The sequence below is a fragment of the Gorilla gorilla genome, chromosome 5 (genome assembly GCF_029281585.2).
Source record: "Gorilla gorilla gorilla isolate KB3781 chromosome 5, NHGRI_mGorGor1-v2.1_pri, whole genome shotgun sequence".
Lineage (NCBI taxonomy): Eukaryota > Metazoa > Chordata > Mammalia > Primates > Hominidae > Gorilla > Gorilla gorilla.
This window is the reverse complement of record NC_073229.2, coordinates 99,859,628-99,879,712: the sequence shown is the minus strand read 5'-3', so window position 1 is coordinate 99,879,712 and position 20,085 is coordinate 99,859,628. Positions and strand designations below refer to the sequence as shown.

The 20,085-nt window shown below is 41.2% G+C and overlaps 1 protein-coding gene and 1 pseudogene across 10 annotated transcripts in view; one reads left to right on the top strand and one right to left on the bottom strand.

The window, feature by feature from the left end:
- Positions 1-17,847, bottom strand: part of MYO6 (myosin VI) — a 166,246-nt gene extending 148,399 nt beyond the window's left edge. For 6 of the 10 annotated variants that reach the window (XM_031012144.3, XM_031012145.3, XM_019029274.4 and 3 more), the window contains exon 1: positions 17,561-17,847. The gene's annotated coding sequence lies outside the window, so the exon portion shown is untranslated. Of the gene's footprint in view, positions 1-12,215; positions 12,341-17,560 lie in introns of all 10 variants that reach the window. The other 4 variants (XM_055390794.2, XM_055390797.2, XM_055390801.2 and 1 more) reach the window with 1 other exon arrangement.
- LOC115935129 (uncharacterized) lies at positions 137-236 on the top strand (annotated as a pseudogene).
- Positions 17,848-20,085: the final 2,238 nt, after the last annotated feature.

Genomic DNA, 20,085 nt, shown 5'->3' with positions numbered 1-20,085 from the left:
TGAAATTTTAAAAAATCTTGTATTTAAATTCAGGTGCAAAATAGATCAGATTATTAACATCCAAATATTCTAAAACTACAGGTAAATAAGTTATTTATGCATTCTGCAATAGATACATCCATAAAAACACTGAGAGGTGCTCACTTTGGTAGCACATATACTAAAATTGGAAGGACTCAAAGAAGATCACCATAGCTCCTGGGCAAATGCAAACTGGTAAAATGTTTCAGTTTCTTTTTTATTATTGCAGACACACTGGGCAGCTCTTCCAACATGTAATCCCAGCTACTTAGGAGGCTGAGGCAGGAGAATCACTTGATACCCGGAGTTAAGACCAACCTGGGCAACAAACCTTATTTCATTATTTTTAAAAATGGTGAAAGTGTTTTGGGAGGCAAAATATAACTTCTGTAGTAAATTCATTTTTTTAAATGCAAGAAATTTCCACCAATTTAATTGTTTAAGAATAGAATTTGTGGCCAGGGGCAATGGCTCATACCTGAAGTCCCAGCACTTTGGGAGGCCAAGGCAAGCAGATGGCTTGAGCTCAGAAGTTAAGAGACCAGCCTGAGCAACACGGCAAAAGCCTGACTACAAAAATACAAAAATTAGCCGGGTGTGGTGGTGCGCACCTGTAGTCTCAGTTACTCAGAGGCTGGGGTGGGAGGATCGCTCAAGCCCGGAAGACAGAGACTGCAATGAGCTGAGATCATGCCACCGCACTCCAGCCTGGGCAACAGTGAGACTCTGCCTCAAAAAAAAAAAAAAAAAAAAATGGAATTTGTAAATCATGTGTATTTATGAACCATATACTATTTATAACTATTATAGTTTCTCATTTACATCACTTTAAATGAAACATTAATTTTATATTCATTCTTATTATTTATTTATATGTATTATTATTCAGAATGTAAAAGCTTCAGTGTCTCACTTAAAGACAGGAATGCAACACTCAAGAATAAATTGAGGGCCAGGCATAGTGGCTCACGGCTGTAATCCCAACACTCTGGGAGGCCAAGATGGGCAGATCACTTGAGGCCAGGAGTTTGAGACCAGCCTAGTCAACATGGTAAAACTCGTCTCTACTAAAAATACAAAATATTAGCTGGGCGTGGTGGTGCACGCCTGTAATCTCATCTACTCAGGGGGCTGAGGCAGGAGAATCACTTGAACCTGGGAGGCAGAGGTGGCAGTGAGCCAAGATTGTGCCACTGCACTCCAGCCTGGGCGACAGAGCAAGACTCCATCTCAAAAAAAAAAAAAAAGAATGAATTGAGGAAGATGACACAAAAAAATAAAAATACTGCAGCCAGCACAAATGTCTGTGAGGATGCTACAAACTGATCCAGCTCCTGTGGGGATGGGCCAAGAACTTTTTATTTCAAATTTTCAAATTATTGTGATGCCACTAATGATGTATAGAAGGTAAAATGAACAGCAAATTCAGAGGAGAACATAGGTAAGCCCAGAATCTAATCCAATATATGTGTACATATATTTAAAATATTTTTGCATTGCTTTAACACACACTGACTAAAAAACATACAATAACACATAAATTGAAAGAAGACTGTCCTTTATTTGGAACTTTACCAAAAGGTGTTCATCATGCTGGAAAAATCACATTATAGAGCAATGCTAATAAAGATATTTGAGTCACCAATTACAATACTTGCATATTAGTCTAATTTACAGCTGCTGCATTCATGATTATTCTACATGTAGATGTTAGTAGCATCTGACTACTTTATTCTGCCTTGTAGTAAAGGACTGCCTGCACCTTCACAAACTGAAATAAACAATATATTTAATGTAATTACTATAATTAATAATTTAATAACTTTCCTTTATGTTAGAATACTGTATTAATTTTTAAGTGTATATATCTGTATATGTATATATATAAAATATACACACACACACATATATGTGTAGGTTATACTGTCCACTAGTTTTTTTCTTTTTTTCTTTTTTTTTTTTTTTGAGACAGAGTCTAGTTCTTTTGCCCACGCTGGAGTGCAATGGTGTGGTCTCTGCTCACTGTGACCTCCACCTCCCGGGTTCAAGCGATTCTCCTGCCTCAGCCTCCCACGTAGCTGGGATTACAGGCACCTGCCACCCCGCCCAGCTAACTTTTGTATTCTTAGTAGAGACGGGGTTTTGCCATGTTGGCCAGGATAGTCTCGAACTCCTGGCCTCAAGTGATCTGCCCGCCTCGGCCTTCAAAAGTGCTGGGATTACAGGTGTGAGCCACCATGCCCAGCCTGCTTTTTTCTTTGAGACAGACTCTCACTCTGTTGCCCAGGCTGAAGTTCAGTGGTGCAATTATATCACACTGCCATCTCAAACTCCCAGGCTCAAGCAATCCTCCCACTTCAGCCTCCAAAACAGCTGGAACTACAGGCACACACCACCACGCCCAGCTAACCTTTTTTTTATTCTTAGTAGAGAGGAGGTTTTGCTATGTTGTCCAGATTGGTCTTAAACTCCTGGGCTCAAATGATCCTCCCACCTCAACCTCCCAAAGTGTTGCATTACTGGCATAAATCACTGAGCCTAGCCTTTTCTTTTTTTTTGAAGTTCTTGCTGTATCAGTGCAGTGGCATGATCATAGTTCACTGCAGCCTCAAACTCCTGAGTTCAAGCAATCCTCCCACTTCAGCCTCCTGAGTAGGTGGGACTAGATGCACATGCCATCACTTCTGGTAATTTTTTTTTTAAGAGGTGAAACAAATAGATGAAACTTGATTCTAGAGCACTGGGTAAGAGTTCAGAAATTTCTTCCCTACAGAATTTTATTATATCATAGCACAAAAAGAAATGTTTATTTTTGGCCAGATGCAGTGGCTCATGCCTGTAATCCCAACACTTTGGGAGGCTGAGGCAGGCAGATCACTTGAGGTCAGGAATTCAAGACCAGTCTGGTCAACACGGTGAAACCCCATCTCTACTAAAAATACAAAAATTAGCCAGGCGTGGTAGTGTGCACCTGTAGTCCCAGCTACTTGGGAGGCTGAGGCTCGAGAATCGCTTGGACCCAGGGGGTGGAGGTTGCAGTGAGCTGAGATTGCACCACTGCACTCCAGCCTCGGTGACAGAGCGAGACTCTGTCTCAAAAAAAAAAAAAAAAAAAAGCTTTTTTTTTAGTCACAGCCTTATATGTGAAATTACCTCTAAATTTTTTAACTGCACAATACTGACAGGAAAAATGAACTCCAAACTAAGAGACTTATGAATTATCTTTCAGTTCTGCCAGTGGTTAGCTATCTGACCTTCAAGTCTCTCTCTTTTTTTTTTTTTTTTTGAGACGGAGTCTAGCTCTGTCGCCCAGGCTGGAGTGCAGTGGCATGATCTCGGCTCACCGCAAGCTCTACCTCCTGGATTCACACCATTCTCCTGCCTCAGCCTCCCAAGTAGCTGGGACTACAGGCGCCTGCCACCACGCCCGGCTAATTTTTTGTATTTTTAGTAGAGACAGGGTTTTACCATGTTGGCTAGGCGGGTCTTGAACTCCTGGCCTCAAGTGATCTGCCTGCCTCAGCCTCTCAAAGCGCCTGGCCTGGATCAAATCATTTTTAAATTTCTAATACAGTGAATATCAATAGATATAATCCACATAAACAAAACATGCAGTCTTCAGTAATTTTTAAGTGTGTAAAAGAGTCCTGAGACCTGAGATCCACTGATCAAAAAAAACCTTACAAAGCCTCTCACTAGGCAGTTTATACCCTCCAGTAATTCACAATCTAGGTAGAGTAGACAAGAATGAAAGAAGATACACATACATCACATAACCTTTGATGTACATTATAATACCAGTATAATTCCAAATAGTAAATTTGGGGTGGCTACTTTCAAAGATTTAATTCAAGCAGGTAGTGAAAGATGGGTAAGAATGACTAAAGAAAAGTGCACTCCAGACAAAGGGTTTGTTTGAACAAGACTAAGGAGAAAGGAGAATGGCGACACGTTTGGGGAAGACGCCAACGGGGCTAGAGCGAAGGAGAATGGCACAGGTGTAATGAGTGCTATAGTGAAAAAGTGGGGCAAGATTAGGTCAAAAAGGATTTTGAATCACACAGTAAGAGTTTAGAGACCAGGCATGGTGGCCCGCATCCATAATCCCAGCACTTTGGGAAGCTGAGGTGGAGGATCACTTGAGCCCAGGAGTTTGAGGCTGCCATGATCTATAATGGTACGAATGCAGCCCAGCCAGGATGAGAGTGAGACTCTATCTCTAAAAAACAAAAAAAGAAATAGATGAAGAGGTTGGAAAAGAATAATGCTCTAAATGAGGCCACTGGATCTATTAATTAGGTTACAGAGTAGTCACTGTTGAGTGTTTAGGGACACAGCACAAATTACAATGAGTCTGGGATCAAGACCTCATTAGCATTATATTAACTACAGGAAATAAGTATTTTACCTGGTGATACAGAAAAATATTTTTTTCAAAGAGTAGTTTGTCTTTCAACTGTAAGTTTTTAAGTTATCTCTCTAAACTTTGTTATTTTCAGATAATTTACTTCAGAATCATAAAATACTGATTTTGGCACTTAAGTAGAACTCTAGCATTTACCTAATGAATTTTATAACAAAATAATATACTATTGTGTTACATATTGAACCTCAACCTACTGCCTAAAAGAATATTATTCTTACTGTAGATAAGCCTACAAAAGCACATTTTAGTGCAAATCCAACAAATGACATTTATTCAAGGAAAAAACTATTATTCAATCCTTTTCTATTAGTAATATGAAGCACAATATAAGATCAAATTTCATTTTGGCATGTTTATATCAAATATGTATTTAGCTAGAACTATGTTTATGCAAAAGTAATGTGTGAAAAATCCGTATTTTATTAATATAATCTAGGAAACAATCATTTGTTTTATACGAAGATTCTTCTCTTTACAAAAGAAATTATCACTGGGACCCTTTAAATAGGAAGCTTTCCCAGAATAATAAAAAAATTATGCCGGGCACGGTGGCTCACACCTGTAATCCCAGCACTTTGGGAGGCCAAGGTGGGTGGATCATGAGGTCAGGAGTTCAAGACCAGCCTGGCCAAGATGGTGAAACCCCGTCTCTACTACAAAAATACAAGAATTAACCAGGCGTGGCAGGCGCCTGTAATCCCAGCTACTCAGGAGGCTGAGGCAGGAGAATCGCTTGATCTCGGAGGGTGGAGGTTGCAGTGAGCCAAGATCACGCCACTGCACTCCAGCCTGGGCAACAGAGTGAGACTCCGTCTCAAAAAAAAAAAAAAAATTACAGGTCAGATGCAGTGGCTCATGCCTATAATCTCAGCATTTTGGGAGGCCAAGGCAGGAGGATCACTTGAGACCAGGAGTTCAATATCAGCCTGGGCAACACAGTAAGACCCCCATCTCTACAAAAAAAAAATTAAATTACACTTAAATTCATTATTTACATAAAACTTTACAGAAATACATTTGCTTAAGGCACATACATTAAGTATGTAATTATAACAGGTATATAACTAAAACAGGTAGTTGTTAAGAGGTTTAAAAGACAAGAGCTGCAGACAATGGCTTAGAGTTGGGTGTAGGTGGTCTCCCCTCTCTCATCCACTGGCAGGGGAGGCTGGAGCCCTGTGCAGAGCAGAAATCTGAGGGTGAGTCTGGCTCAGAAGGGAAGTGGGTATCACAGAACCGTCTTCCCTGGACTTGAGAGTGGGCCATAGATGCACGAATCTCACCATTTTACTACTGTTTGTGTAGGGAGATAAAAACAGAAAAGATTAACTCTTAAGAGATTTTCAAAGCCCTGAGTGTTTAAAAGAGCACACAGAAAAGCAAGCTTAGAATTCTAAGTGGAGCAAAGACTCTAGAGCCAGACCACCTGGAAGCATCTTTTGACTCTACTCCTTACTACATCTATCACCTTCTCAAGTTACTTAGACCTCAGCTCTCTCAGCTATAAAATGGAATAATAAGAATAGTCACCTCATAGGGTCAACGTGAGAATTAAATGAGAAAATAATTGCAAAACACTCAAAGTGACGGCATATAATTGGCCCTCAAGAATTGTTATAATTATGGCTGGGGGCACAGTGGCTCACGCCTGTAATCCCAGCACTATGGGAGGCTGAGGCAGGCAGATCATGAGGTCAGGATATCGAGACCATCCTGGCTAACATGGTGACACTCTGTCTCTACTAAAAATACAAACACAAAATTAGCTGGGCGTGGTGGCTGACACCTGTAGTTCCAGCTACTCAGGAGGCTGAGGCAGGAGAATGGCGTGAACCTGGCAGGCGGGGCTTGTGGTGAGCCGAGATCACGCCACTGCACTCCAGCCTGGGCGACAGAGTGAGACTCTGTCTTAAAAAAAAAAAAAAAAAGAATTGTTACAATTATACTGTGCTAGGATGATTTTAGATCACTCATTCAATCCATCATTACAATATACTGCCACCCCGAACCCATCTGACATAAATCTTTCACTGTTCAATCATGCTGACCTACTCTGTTGTCCACATGTTCTGAAAATACTAACCTATATCAGTGTTATATACCAAATAGCAGAATCCTAGAAAACAGGACTAAAGTCCATGACATTCTGGGCCAGTTCCAGAAACACACCTTTAATAAATAATAGCCCTCTGTATACAGTTGCACATCTGGCAAAAAGTAAAAAAAAAAAAATGTGTCTGTGTGTGTGTGTGTGTGTGTGTGTGTGTGTTCTAACAGCCCATTTTCTAACATACTAGCATCACTATATGCAGCCACCAGGCTATCTCCATTTCTACTAATGACTTACTAAAATCACCAAATTGGTTTATAAATTCCTAACTTATCCTCACTTTCCTTCCAAAAAAAAGGCTTATTAGTAGAATGCATCCCTATAAAATATAAAATTAAATTCTGATTGAAATAAATATTTCCTGGTTGCTAAAACATCTGTCGTGACAGCGGTCATATGGTCAAACTCACTCAATTTCCATCCTTCTTTTCCCTCCTCCCATACCTGAAAGAAAACCTTTAACATAAACCTCTTCAATTAGCCATTTGAATACATGATGACTAGTTTTTCACTTTACATTCATCTGTTTTCTCCATCATCTCAGTGGCCAATACAAGCCACAGTTTTGTTTGAAATATCAAACACAAGAATAATAAGTACATAAAGTATTTTCTTCGTTCTTCTCATCTTAAAGATCAACCAAGATGAACAAGAAGAGCAGAGAAACTAATACATTCCTCTTCAAAACACACACAGGTTCTTTGTTCTTCCCCCAGATACTAAGACCAAAAGGATAACAGACAGCAAATCATGCCCACAAACCAAAACACAGCTGGTTCATCTAATTTTAGAAAAAAAATAACAAGGAAGAAGAGAAAAGTTCTCTCTGGAATAACTCAATCCTCAAATCAAGGAAATTCAAAGAATACAACATGGAAAAACTAAGAGCCTCAAATATCTCCTGCGGGATACTGATTCCATCAGTGTCAATCCAAATAAACAATATGTTTTTAGAAGATCCCACAAAAGTTTGAAAATCACTCCTTTAAAAAAACAAAAAAGCCTACTTACAGAGAAAATATCTAAATGGTTGGTTTCCAACCACAGGTGTTATTCAGTTGATTCCAAACCTGTTTCTCATTTTCACCATACTCTCTAAAAAAGACAAGCTGGGAAACATATTTGTTTTTTTTTAACTCAGTTATAACATTTATATCCAGAGGTATACTTTATTTGTATGCTAAATTCTCTCAGCCAGATGTTTATTAATCTGCTCAACCCTGCACAATACGGCTCTTCCTTTTCTGGAGGTCATGAACAAGGCCCTCTCTAGCTGCTTCTTAATCTGAGTAAGATCTTGTACTTCTTTTTCCCTGGAATCCTCAAGAGAAGAAAGAAAATATAAGTCATAATCTAATTGTTTTGGGGGCAGTATTACTTATATCCCTAGAATCCTTCATACCATCTCTTTAAGAAGAGAAATCCTTTTCTTTAGTAACCCCTAAGGAATCTATCCAAAATAAAGAGCACAAACTTTTTGCCAGAACTAAGATTAACTAGGTAAAATTGGCATTAGCAAAATATCAGCAACTGCAAGATAACAGCAAACTGCAACAGATTTATACAGAAATTTAATGTGTCCTCAAAAGGACTTGGGAAGGACGAACAACTATTTCCCAATAGTCTTGCTTCTATGAACTATTACCATATCAACACTATGTTCTAGTGCTCTTGCTGTCAAAAAAAATTGCAGGTGAATACAAGTATAAATTCCAGAAAAGCGAAAGACTTATTGCCAAAATAGTTTTAATTTTGTCACTAAAGATTTTTAATGAAAGAAACATGTATTCCATTAAACCAGGACTGCCTAGTGAAGAAAATTTCAGAAAACCTCAGCAAAGTATAACAGCATATTAACAAAAGTGCTTTGTGTTAACAGACCTAGATTATGTTTCTTGTTGGGTTATACGGATCATCAAAATTTCCTAAAATAATTGTTCAGTTAAATGAGAAAGTGATTAAACTATTTCTGAAAGCATGTATAAAACAATTAGTCCCAAGTATTTTGCAGATGTATCACAATGCTACAAGTTTTTTTTAAAATGTACCAAGGAAATGCTACAAATCCCCAAAGGTTCTAAATAATGTCCTAGTTTATCTCCATTTGCTCCTTCACATCCTCAATTCTTTCTCTGCTCTTGCACTGGGAGAATGAGCTTTAAAAAAAAAAAAAATCACCTGGGCTCCCCAGCTGGGTTCTAGTAAAGTAAGTCACCAGCGGAGACTCGGAGGAAGAGGGAGGAGAGATCAGGGAACCTCCCTTCACGCCCCTCCTGCTTCAAAACCGCAGCTCCCTCTAGCCCTCCTCCACAATGCCAGCTTTCTGCTCTGGTAATTTCTGGAGAACTAAGAGTTTCTTACTGTTTCTAATCCCTGAGCGCTTTACCACACTTGTTTGTTCTCTAACCTCTGCAAATAGCCTCTTCATGTGAACCATCAGGGGTAAAATCTCCTTCATTTTGGGGCTTTGCCTGATATGACTAACAATGCCAAGTCTGATTATTCAACAGCACATTATCTAAAGAAATCTAAGTTTTTAAAAGTTTTTAAGATCTATAGAAATGACCAGATCTATAGAAACGGCCGGGCGCTGTGGCTCACTCCTGTAATCCCACCACTTCAGGAGACTGAGGCGGGTGGCTCAGCTGAGGTCAGGAGTTCGAGACCAGCCTGGCCAACATGGTGAAACCCCGTCTCCACTAAAAATACAAAAATTAGCCGGGCATGGTGGCACATGCCTGTGATCCCAGCTACTCAGGAGGCTGAGACATTAGAATCGCTTGAACCTGGGAGGGGGAGATTGCAGTGAGCTGAGATCATGCCACTGCACTCCAGCGTGGGCAACAGGGTGAGACTACATCTCAAAAAAAAAAAAAAAAGATCTATACAAACATGTATTTATACATTTTTACTATTTGTATAATTGTTAAAAATTAACAATTTTAACTAATATTAACTAATCACCTCCAAATGAAGCTAGTTAAAAAGCTGAAACAGGCCAGGCGCGGTGGCTCACGCCTGTAATCCCAACACTCTGGGAGGCTGAGTCGGGCGGATCACGAGGTCAGGAGATCAAGACCATCCTGGCTAACACAGTGAAACCCCATCTCTACTAAATAAGAAAAATTAGCTGGGTGTGGTGGCGGGAGCCTGCAGTCCCAGCTACTTGGGAGGCTGAGGCAGGAGAATGGCGTGAACCCAGGAGGCGGAGCTTGCAGTGAGCTGAGATGGCAACACTGCACTCCAGCCTGGGTGACAGAGCGAGACTCCATCTCAAACAAACAAACAAACAAAAAGCTGAAACAGTCATTACAATTTAATTTAGGTGCGAAATTTAACACTGCATTGTCTTCTCCATATAATGCTATAAGCCCCAAATAAGCTTAAAAAAAAAGTCAATGAAGAGATTCTGGTTAACATATTTCACTTCCCTCTACCACATACTGCCTGGTTAACCCAAGCAAATTGTCGTTAATCTTGTTGAAGCCCTCCCTAACCAAAAGATAAAGAAAAAGTTTAAGCTAGTAGTTCTCTAATTCCAGTTTGCACATAAATCAAAAGGGAAGCTTGCCAACATAGTGAAACCCCATGTCTACTAAAAATACAAAAATTGGCTGGGCATGGTGGCACGCGCCTGTAGTCCCAGCTACCCGGGAAGCTGAGGCCGGAGAATTGCTTGAACCTGGGAGGCAGAGAGTGTGGTGAGCCAAGATCGCACTACTGCACTCCAGCCTGGGCAACAGAACGAGACTCCATCTCAAAAAAAAAAAAAAAAAAAAAAAGCCAACTTCAAGATTCCAACCAAATCACTAATATATTGCTTTTCTTGCTTTTGGATGAAAATTCCACATTAAACATGACAAAAAAAAAACACAGTAACAACAATAATAATGAATGTACACTATATGCTAGCCAGTGTGATCTGTGTTTTACATGTATTATTATCTAATTCAATCCTCATAAGAACCGCACCAGGTAGGTAATATTGTTACTTCCATTTTATAGATGAGAAAACTGAAGCCTAGAGAAATGAAATAATTTGGCCAAGTTAATGAGTGACAAAACCAGGATTGCCTCAGGTCTGCCTATCCTCTTACCCAGGAGCTGGACAAGAAAGCACTGTGCTTAAACGCAACTCTGGAACCCCAGGGCTGTCAGAGAGAGGATTAAGCCTGACGACCAAGTAGTTAGGCAAGTAATACCCTCCCAATCTCCTTCCAACCCCAATTCCCACCCCTCACCCAACAAGCTATCCTGACTCCCCACACCCATCACTCCCACACCAAGGTCGCCCACCTCTGTGATGTGTCACACATCCTAGTAGAACATCAGAAGTCTGTCTCTAGTTCCCATTTATTTTCTCTCAGTTTTCTTTGCTAAAAGTGTGATAAATGATGGAACATACTTATATTTATCAAAGCAGGTTGGTAACAGCACCATAACCCAATAGTCTGGGAGTCTTCGACAGACAGGTCAGGAATATTCCAGAGCAAGTAAGTCATGCAGTAGCCTTTAAATTGCACAATTTTGACAACTGCCTATTTCCCAACTTTAGGGTCAGCCCTGTTGATTACATCCTAGTATGAAGAGTCTATAATTAACTTAATTCAAAACAACAATAAAATGTCAGTACAGGGGCTTGGTCTTAATCACTGTATCCCTAGAACTGAGAATAGTGCCTGGTCCGTGGTAGACACTCAAGTATGTTTTAAATAAATGAAGACATAAAGGAACCAACACAGACGCACACACAGTTCTTTAGTGAGTCTTTACAAAGACAGTTGTAACTATCGGATCACTACCAATGCACAAAATAATAAAAGTTATTTTCAAAATTCCCCCAGAACATTTTTCTCCTTCCTTTTTTTAACTAATTGTTCTTTAAAAATTCTCCAACTAGAAAAGCTAATTACCAATTTCAGTCTAGCAATCTATTTAAAATGTTAAAGTAGTTCCATAATGATGCATCATGCTCATCTTCTACCTTCAATTAAAAAATAATAACCTGTAACAATTTAATAATCACCATTTTAGTGACCCTAATTTTTCAGAACTTCCTGAACCACCTGACTTGAAGCCATAATGTGAGGTTAAATACATAAGCAATAGGGGGAAAGTGGAGGACTTACTACTTTGGGACTACACAGAGATGATGCTTCTAAGTAGCCACATTAACCTTGAACAAGTTACTTAATTTTAAGTAATGTATTTATTTATTTAGAGACGGGATCTTGCTCTGTCACCCAGACTGGAGTGCAGTGGTGCAATCACGGCTCACTGCAGCCTTGACCTCTTGGGCTCAGGAGATCCTCCAACCTCAGCCTCCTACACAGCTAGGACTATAGGCGTGCACCACCACACCCAGCTAATTTTTGTATAATATTTTTTGTGAAAGGGTTTCACCATGTTGCCCAGGCTGTTCTCAAACTCCTGGGCTAAAGTGATCCTCCCACCTCAGCCTCCCAAAGTGCTGGGATTACCGGCATGAGCCACCATATGCAGCCAGTATTTTTAATTTTTTGAGTGTCCATTTCCTTACCTGTAGAAAAGGAATAAATTTACTAAATCTACTTCATCAAGTTGTCTTAAGGACCAAATGCATACAAAAATATTTTAAAGCAATAAAATGCCATCCAAATATAAGTTATTAGCTTTTACCGTATATGTCTTTGGATTTCAAATGGATGGTTTCTAATTATTTTTTCATATCTCTGCAACTCTTCCTATTTCCTGGATCCAAAGATATGCCAGCACAGGGAGGAATCAGTTCACACTTGTCATATCTAAAACACAGTGGGCCCTCAGTAAATATCTGTTGAAAAAGATGTTCATCCACATATATCAGAAATCAAAAAATTCTGCCACACAAAATATATTACCTTGTAAAGGTTAGTCAGCGGCTTACTTTTTTTTTTTTTTTTTTTTTTTGAGACGGAGTCTCACTCAATCGTCCAGGCTGAACTGCAGTGGCCCAATCTCAGTGCACTGCAACTTCCACCTGCCAGGTTCAAGTGATTCTCGTGCCTTGGCCTCCCGAGTAGCTGGGATTACAGGCACCCACCACCACACCCAGCTAATTTTTGTATTTTTAGTAGAGATGGGGTTTCACCACGTTGCCCAGGCTGGTCTGAACTCCTGACCTCAGGTGATCCACCCACCTTGGCCTCCCAAAATGCTGTGATTACAGGTGTGAGCCACCACGCCCCAGCCAGGTTATTTTCAAATGAAATAACAAATGACCTAACATACTCAAAAGATGACTGTGTTTTTGTCAGGAGTTTCCTTTGTGCACATTACTCAGCATCATATTTACCCCATGTGAATATACACTGAAGGAATGTGCTTTGGTGTTTTGGTTTCACTTGAGACATGCCTTCTCTATAAAAAATTATTTCCTCTCTCTTTAGCACCAGCAAGATTTCTAAAGATGCCAGATTTCTTCTTTAGGTTTTACTTTCTATGCTTCAGTACTCACAGGGAAAACTTTTGGTGGACTTATGGTCATTTCTCAAACCATTATGTCATTCTTACACTAATCAATAAGAAAAATAAGCTAATTTTTGAAAACAGTAACTAGAAAGACGTTGCAAAATATTTAAAGATTCTAGTCCACTCAAATTTGTCAAATAAAATCAGAACCATTTTAAATGAAAAGATCCTGGTTCCTCTGAACATTATATAATGCCGGCAAGGCACGGTAGCTCATGCCTGTAATCCCAGTACTTTGGGAGCCCGAGGCAGCACATTATCTGAGCTCAGGAGTTCAAGACCAGCCTGGGCAACATGGCAAAACCCCTCTCCACCAGAAACACAAAAAAGTTAGCCAGGCATGGTGACATACACCTGTGGTCCCAGCTACTCCGGAGACTGAGGTGGGAGTGTCACTTGAGCCTGTGAGACGGAGGTTGCAGTCAGCCGAGATCTTGCCACTGCATGTGGCATGAATGATACTCTGTCTCCAAAAAACATATATATATACACACACACACACACACACACATATATAGATCACAGATACATGCATATAGATATAATGGCTCCAAAAGAGAACTTTATTTAACTCTACTTCTTGATGTGTGTGTCACAGATCTATTACCAATTTATATTAGTAATATTACTAATTTATATTAGGTGGTGGTTCTGTATTTACAGTTGAATATGAATATCCTTGAGATGCAAAATTCCTAATAGTTCAAAGCAAATAATGAAAAAATCCGTAATGGTAGCCACCCAACTCAGCCTTCCTACCTTGCTTCTGCTCATTTACCCAACTACATCCTACTGCTGAAATGCATGATTCCTAGTTTGTTACCAAAAAAAATGGGCTTATTTGCTCATTGTTGTCATTTATGTCTATTGCAGCTCAAGGGATATTCCACAGACCATAGAAAAGATTTGTACTAATAGTTTCTAAGTGACAATTTAATCATAATCTAAAAACGAGTCCCCCCTCTCAAGATTAGAGAATTAATTATGTAATATTTAAAGGATAGCTACTGCATAAATAATTATCTTTTTCATTAGAGGAAAATTTTAAAGTTCTATCCTAACCAGGAACATTACAATCTAATTCTAGTTCTCACAAACCTATCAAAGTTAAACACATACATATGTTTAACAGCATACATATACGCACAATACATATAATGTCCTAGAACTATACGAGAAATGAGAAGGCAGCAGCATCACTGTTCAAGGCTGTCAACTTGAGAATGAAGACACAAACACAGGATTCTAAATTTGTTCCAGAACTACATTCATGGCCTATCATATCTACTCCTGGATGCTTCTGTCAAACCTTGAATTACATTCTTTGACATAATACCAGTTTTGCCGGTTTAAACAGTCCACCAAGTGAACTGAAACCAAGGCAAACTGTTCTGGTGGAAAAAACAGGGGCTTCGTGGTCAAATGACTCAGGTGTGAATCCAGACTTTGCCCTTCTGGAGCAAGCATTTAATTCTTTGAGACTAGACTCCCTCATCTGTAAAAGGACAAGACCATTAGCCTAGAAAATTATTTTATAGATCAAGCCCCTCAATCTGTGATCTGTCCAATTATGGAAGATGCCTAATAAATGTGCAACAATCTTATACTAGTAAAGGGCCAGTTCACAAATTATTATGAAATATCTCACTATGGGTATCATAATTAAACTCTATGAAACTGCAATCCTAGCACTTTGGGAGGCCAAGGCAGGCAAATCACTTGAGCTCAGGAGTTTGAGACCAACCTGGCCAACATGGTGAAACCCCATCTCTAATAATAATAAAAAATTGGCCAGGTGTGGTGGCGGGCACCTGTAATCTCAGCTACTCAGGAGGCTGAGGCAGGAGAATCACTTGAACCCAGGAGACGGAGGTTGCAGTGACCCAAGATCGTGCCACTGCACAGCCTGGATGACAGGGCAAGACTCCATCTCAGAGAAAAAAAAAAATGCATAAACTCTGAGATTTATTTAAGTTATAACACTTCCCAATATTTTTAGATATTTTAATATATAAAAATGAAAACTACACAGAGGTTAGTAAACTCTTCTTAAAACTGGTATTTTACATGTCAAATATGGAGTCTCAACTATCAACAGAAAGTTAAAATGGGTTTTTTTGAATGTTTGGATGTTTGTATTTGTTCAAGCCTCACATGGTCAAAGTCTTTAAAACTTTCTAAAGAAAGCTACATTTTGGAACCCAGATACAGCCCAGTTGTCTAAACAATGGGCTACATGATACACCACAGACTCCAGGCAAAGTCACAACAGGATGAGAACAGAGCCTTCAGCCTCTCTCAGATTTCCTGGCCACTGTTATTTTAAAACTTGACCACGTAAACATAAACAGGGAAAAATCCATTTCAGATAATCCCTACTGGTTATGATTTACGATCTTTTGTTTTTAATACAATATTTAATTGCATTAATTTACATTAAATATTGTAATTGTTCATAACATTTTTCTTGCTCATGTTTCTAGGCACTAACCAAGAATATATACGTATATCATATATAGTTTTATATATTATACAGTTTTTAATCATGATCTTTCCTTAAATGTCATTCATACTTCTGTTACATTTACAATGGTTTCTGAAAACAAAAATGTAACTTACAAAGATGAGAGAATGATAAACAGCATGTCACACAAAAAATACAAAAATAATGGGCAAATGTACATAAGACTAAAATGACTTCTGTTTACCAATGTGGATGCAATTCCTGCGTAACGTAAAATACTCAAAATGAGCTGTATATATAAAAGTCTGTGAGCTATTTTGAACGGCAGCATGGTTTCAAGCTCTGGCTATAGCCCACTTTGTAACATTTGTGGCGGTTTCTACAATTAAGGAAAAAAGGCACAAAGGTAATTTTTTCACTAAACATTCTCCAGTTTGAAAACCACAACCCAAGACATCTAGGAAGTTCAGTTAATTTGTACAGAAATGCTGTTTTGCCGCCAACCTTTGTACCATGACCACTACCAGTCCAAGTTCAAGATTCACGTTTTATGGTGTGAAGATAAGTTTCAGCTAAATCTTAAGAGTGTTAATTTTCAGGCCAGGCGCGGGGGCTCACCCCTGTAATCCTAGCACTTTGGGAGGCCGAGGCGAGTGGATCACCTGAGGTCAGGAGTTCGAGACCAGCCTGGCCAACACGGCGAATCCCGTCTCTGCTAAAAATACAAAAATCAGCTGGGCAGTGGCGCGCCCTTACTGTAGTCCCAGCCACTCGGGCGGCTGAGGGAGGTCAATCGTTCGAACCCGGGAGGTGGAGGTTGCAGTGAGCCGACAGAGCGAGGCTCTGTCTCAAAAAAAAAAAAAAGTTAATTTTTAAAACTCTCAAGTTCTGACTTTATTTAGATAGACTGCATCTATACCACCAGAGCATTAAAAAAAAAAAAATGAGGCTTATTTAGCCCGTACAGTTAAGTCTATTAAGTTAGGGCAGTGCTCCTCATTTCTCACTAATACTTGTAAATCAGGATTTAAGTATCCCTCCACCACATCACTTTATGCCAGGTAAGATGTAAAGAATACTTGGCCAGGCGCGGTGGCTCACGCCTGTAATCCCAGCACTTTGGGAGACCGAGGCGGATGGATCACGAGGTGAGGATTTCAAGACCTGCCTGGCCAAGATGGTGAAACCCCGTCTCTACTAAAAATACAAAAAAAAATTAGCCAGGCGTGGTGGTGGGCGCTTGTAATCCCAGCTACTCGGGAGGCTGTGGCAGAGAATTGCTTGAACCCGCGAGGGGGAGGTTGCAGTGAGCGGAAATCGCACCACCGCACTACAGCCTGGGCGACAGACCAAGGCTCCGTCTCAAAAAAAAAAAAAAAAAGTAATGAATTTTTTAAACTGTATGGAAATACTTTTAAACACGGATGTTCTAGCAATAACCCCATCAAATTATGTCCTACTTAAAATTAAAAATCCCAGAGTTTAAGCATTTTAATCGTTTTAGGGAGTTTTTGGAAATTAACAAAAAAAGTTCTTGTTCAGTAGCATATCCGTAAATTAACATACTCAAGGTACTCGACCACCTAGAGACTAAGAATAAGGCTTTAGAAAGTCTCGATCTGGTCTCCTACATGATTAGACTATTAATGGTATCATTTGATCTTCACATCTCAGAGCAAATTGCGCTCTCCCTGCACTGAATTTTAAGCGTGTTACAAAACAGAAAATAAAACTATCACGGAGTGTCCAAGTCCGAGTTAGGCACCTGAGTGCTGTGCTTCTACCTGGGAGCCAGGGAAGAAACACAAAGGGACCTTGGTGATGAGAACCCATGAAAGGAGACTGATTGTCTTTCGGTGGAAACGAGAACCACCGCCGGCCCCACTGCTGCCCAGGGCCCACCCATCACCTGCTTCTCCCACCCGCGTCCTCGGGCAGTGAACAGAAGCGTCGGCCCCGGAGCTGCTCGAGGAGGCCCGGGAGCAAGGCCGGGCCAGGGAACGCGAGACCCCGGCGCCGACGCCCCGCAGTGGGTCTCTGGGACACTCACCGGTGCGGGCGCGAAGGCAGGTGCGCGGCGGCGGGGCTACCTGTACCGGTGAAGCTGGAGGGCGCGGTGAGAAGTGATGAGGGCCAGTGAAGAGGGCGACGACGCGGACGGGCACCAGGACAGGGCGGCGACAGCGGCCGGGCTGAGGCTGGCTTCCTGCTCGGACAGATCCCGAGTCGGTCTCCGCCCGCCGGCCGGCGCCCCGCCGAGTCCCCGGCACTGCGGCGTGCACGTCACGGCTACGGAGCGCCCGAGGGGGCGGGGGCGCCGGGGCCGCGGCAGGCCGTCGGGCGCGCGCTCCGGGAGAGGGCGCGCGACCCCCGGGGTCGCCCCGCCCGCGGCGCAGAGCCTCTGGGGCGAGGGTAGGCGCCGTGCAGCGCAGGGAGGGGCTGCCCCTGGACAAGCCGGGAGTTCTTGTTCTTCCCACGGCGAAACGGCCTCTTTTGCCGCGGTAGTTGTTTCCAGTCCCGGCAAAGCAGGTCCTGTCCGGCTGGATGCTGTGACTGTGCAGTCTGCCAACAGCGAGAATCAGTTCAAGCAGGGAGAAAGTTGTTCGGAGAGGGGGCGAGGAGTCCGGGGCTCCGCGCGGGGGACCCAGGAACCAGGTGTCCGCGCTTGGGCGGCAGCGAGGCTGCGTGGAGGTTGCGGCAAGAACCACTGCTCACTCGGCCCTGCATCGGGCCAGCTTGGACTGGGCTGCCCTGCATAGGGGGGAACCTTCCCGCACAACTAAGTTGCCATTCGGTCTTTGGAGGAGGGGGCTTGGGATGGGAATTTCGCACCCTTTTGCCTCTTCCCGCTCCTACCCTCGCCGACGCATTTACTTTATTTAGAGCCCCTACCTTCTCAGTCGTTTAAATGTTACTGTTTTTATTAGTGACGTATCTGTGAGTCACCTTTTAAAATATGAAGTACCTATGCAAATTTGAATTATATGGTAAAAACACATCACCTTTACAATGAAAACAGCTTCTTTTAAGGCAACGAAATAACAATTGACTATAATGCTAAATGTATCTGCTGAAAAAAGCCTACTTGCACATGAGAATTATACGTTTTTCTGCAACATTTATATGTAGCGACTTGGAAACTTCTGGAAATCTAGAAGATTCTGACAAGGAGACAAATTTCTGATACTTAAAGACTCCATGGTTCTCTGGGTGGAGAAATAAAAACTCTAAGTTCTGATAAGATGTTTTAGAATTCAACTAAAACAATAAAATATTAAGAGTAAAATAGGGAAGTAAGAAAGAGGAAGAGAAACAAAGAAAGGAAATAATTTACAGCAATCTCAGAAATTTAATTCCAAATTGCCAGAAGGTAAGTCTTAAGTATATAAAACTAAATTTCAAAACAAAAAAAGAGGGAGAAGATGAAGATGGCTGTCTCACTTCACACTGCTCTGACTCAATTTTGGATTTAATACTAAACTTCATTTGGCAAACCAATAGAAGTCAATACATTTTTTTAATTTTTTTAATTTTTTTGTTGTTGGTAAACACAGGGGCTTGCTATGTTGCCCAGGCTGGTCTTGAACTCTTGGCCTCAAGCAATCCCCCCCCCCACCCCTTGGCCTCCCAAAGTGCTGGGATTACAAGTGTGAGTCACCACACCTAGATAAATCAATACATTTTAAAGATTTTTTGTAGCTAATGACTTTCGTGATTTTTTTCTCTCCTTCGCCCCACACTTCAATCCATTACTGAGTGCCTTTGCTTCTGGCTCTATAATATCTCTCTAATGTATCAAATTCCTCTTTATAGCCACTACCATTATCTTGTTTCCGGCCACTATCATTTCAAATCTTGCATACTGCCTTAGTCACCTAACCAGTTTCCCAGGCCACAGTTTTATCCCCTTCTAATCCAGTCTTTACAACGTCATCAGTTTGTCTTTTATGTACTCCACTATTTAAATTTCTGTAATGGCACTCTCTGACTCTTGATATAAAGTCCAAACCACTTAAAATGTGTTGTAAGATCCTCCTTGATTTAGCCGCCAGTCACAAACTGGCTGCTTTTGTTTGCCTAACATAATGGGGATTTCCTTTTTTCCTCTTTTTTTTTTTTTTTTTTTTTTTTTTTTGAGAAAGTCTCCCTCTGTCTCCCAGGGTGGAGTGCACTGGTGTGATCTTGGCTCGCTGCAACCTCTGCCTCCTGGGTTCAAGCGATTCTCCTGCCTCAGCGTCCCAAGTAACTGGGACTATAGGTGTGCACTACCACGCCTGGCTAATTTTTATATTTTTAGTAGAGATTGGTTTTTGCCATGTTGGCCCGGCTGGTCTCGAACTCCTGACCTCAAGTGATCTGCCTGCCTCGGCCTCCCAAAGTGCTGGGATTACAGACGTGAGCCACCACGCCCAGCCCTTTTCTTTTTGAGACAGAGTCTTGCTCTATCGCCCAGGCTGGGGTGCAGTGGTGCAATCATAGTTCACTATAACCTCAACCTCCTAGGCTCAACGAATATTCCCACCTCAGCCACCTGAGTAGCTAGGACTGTAGGCACATGCCACCATGCCAGGCAGT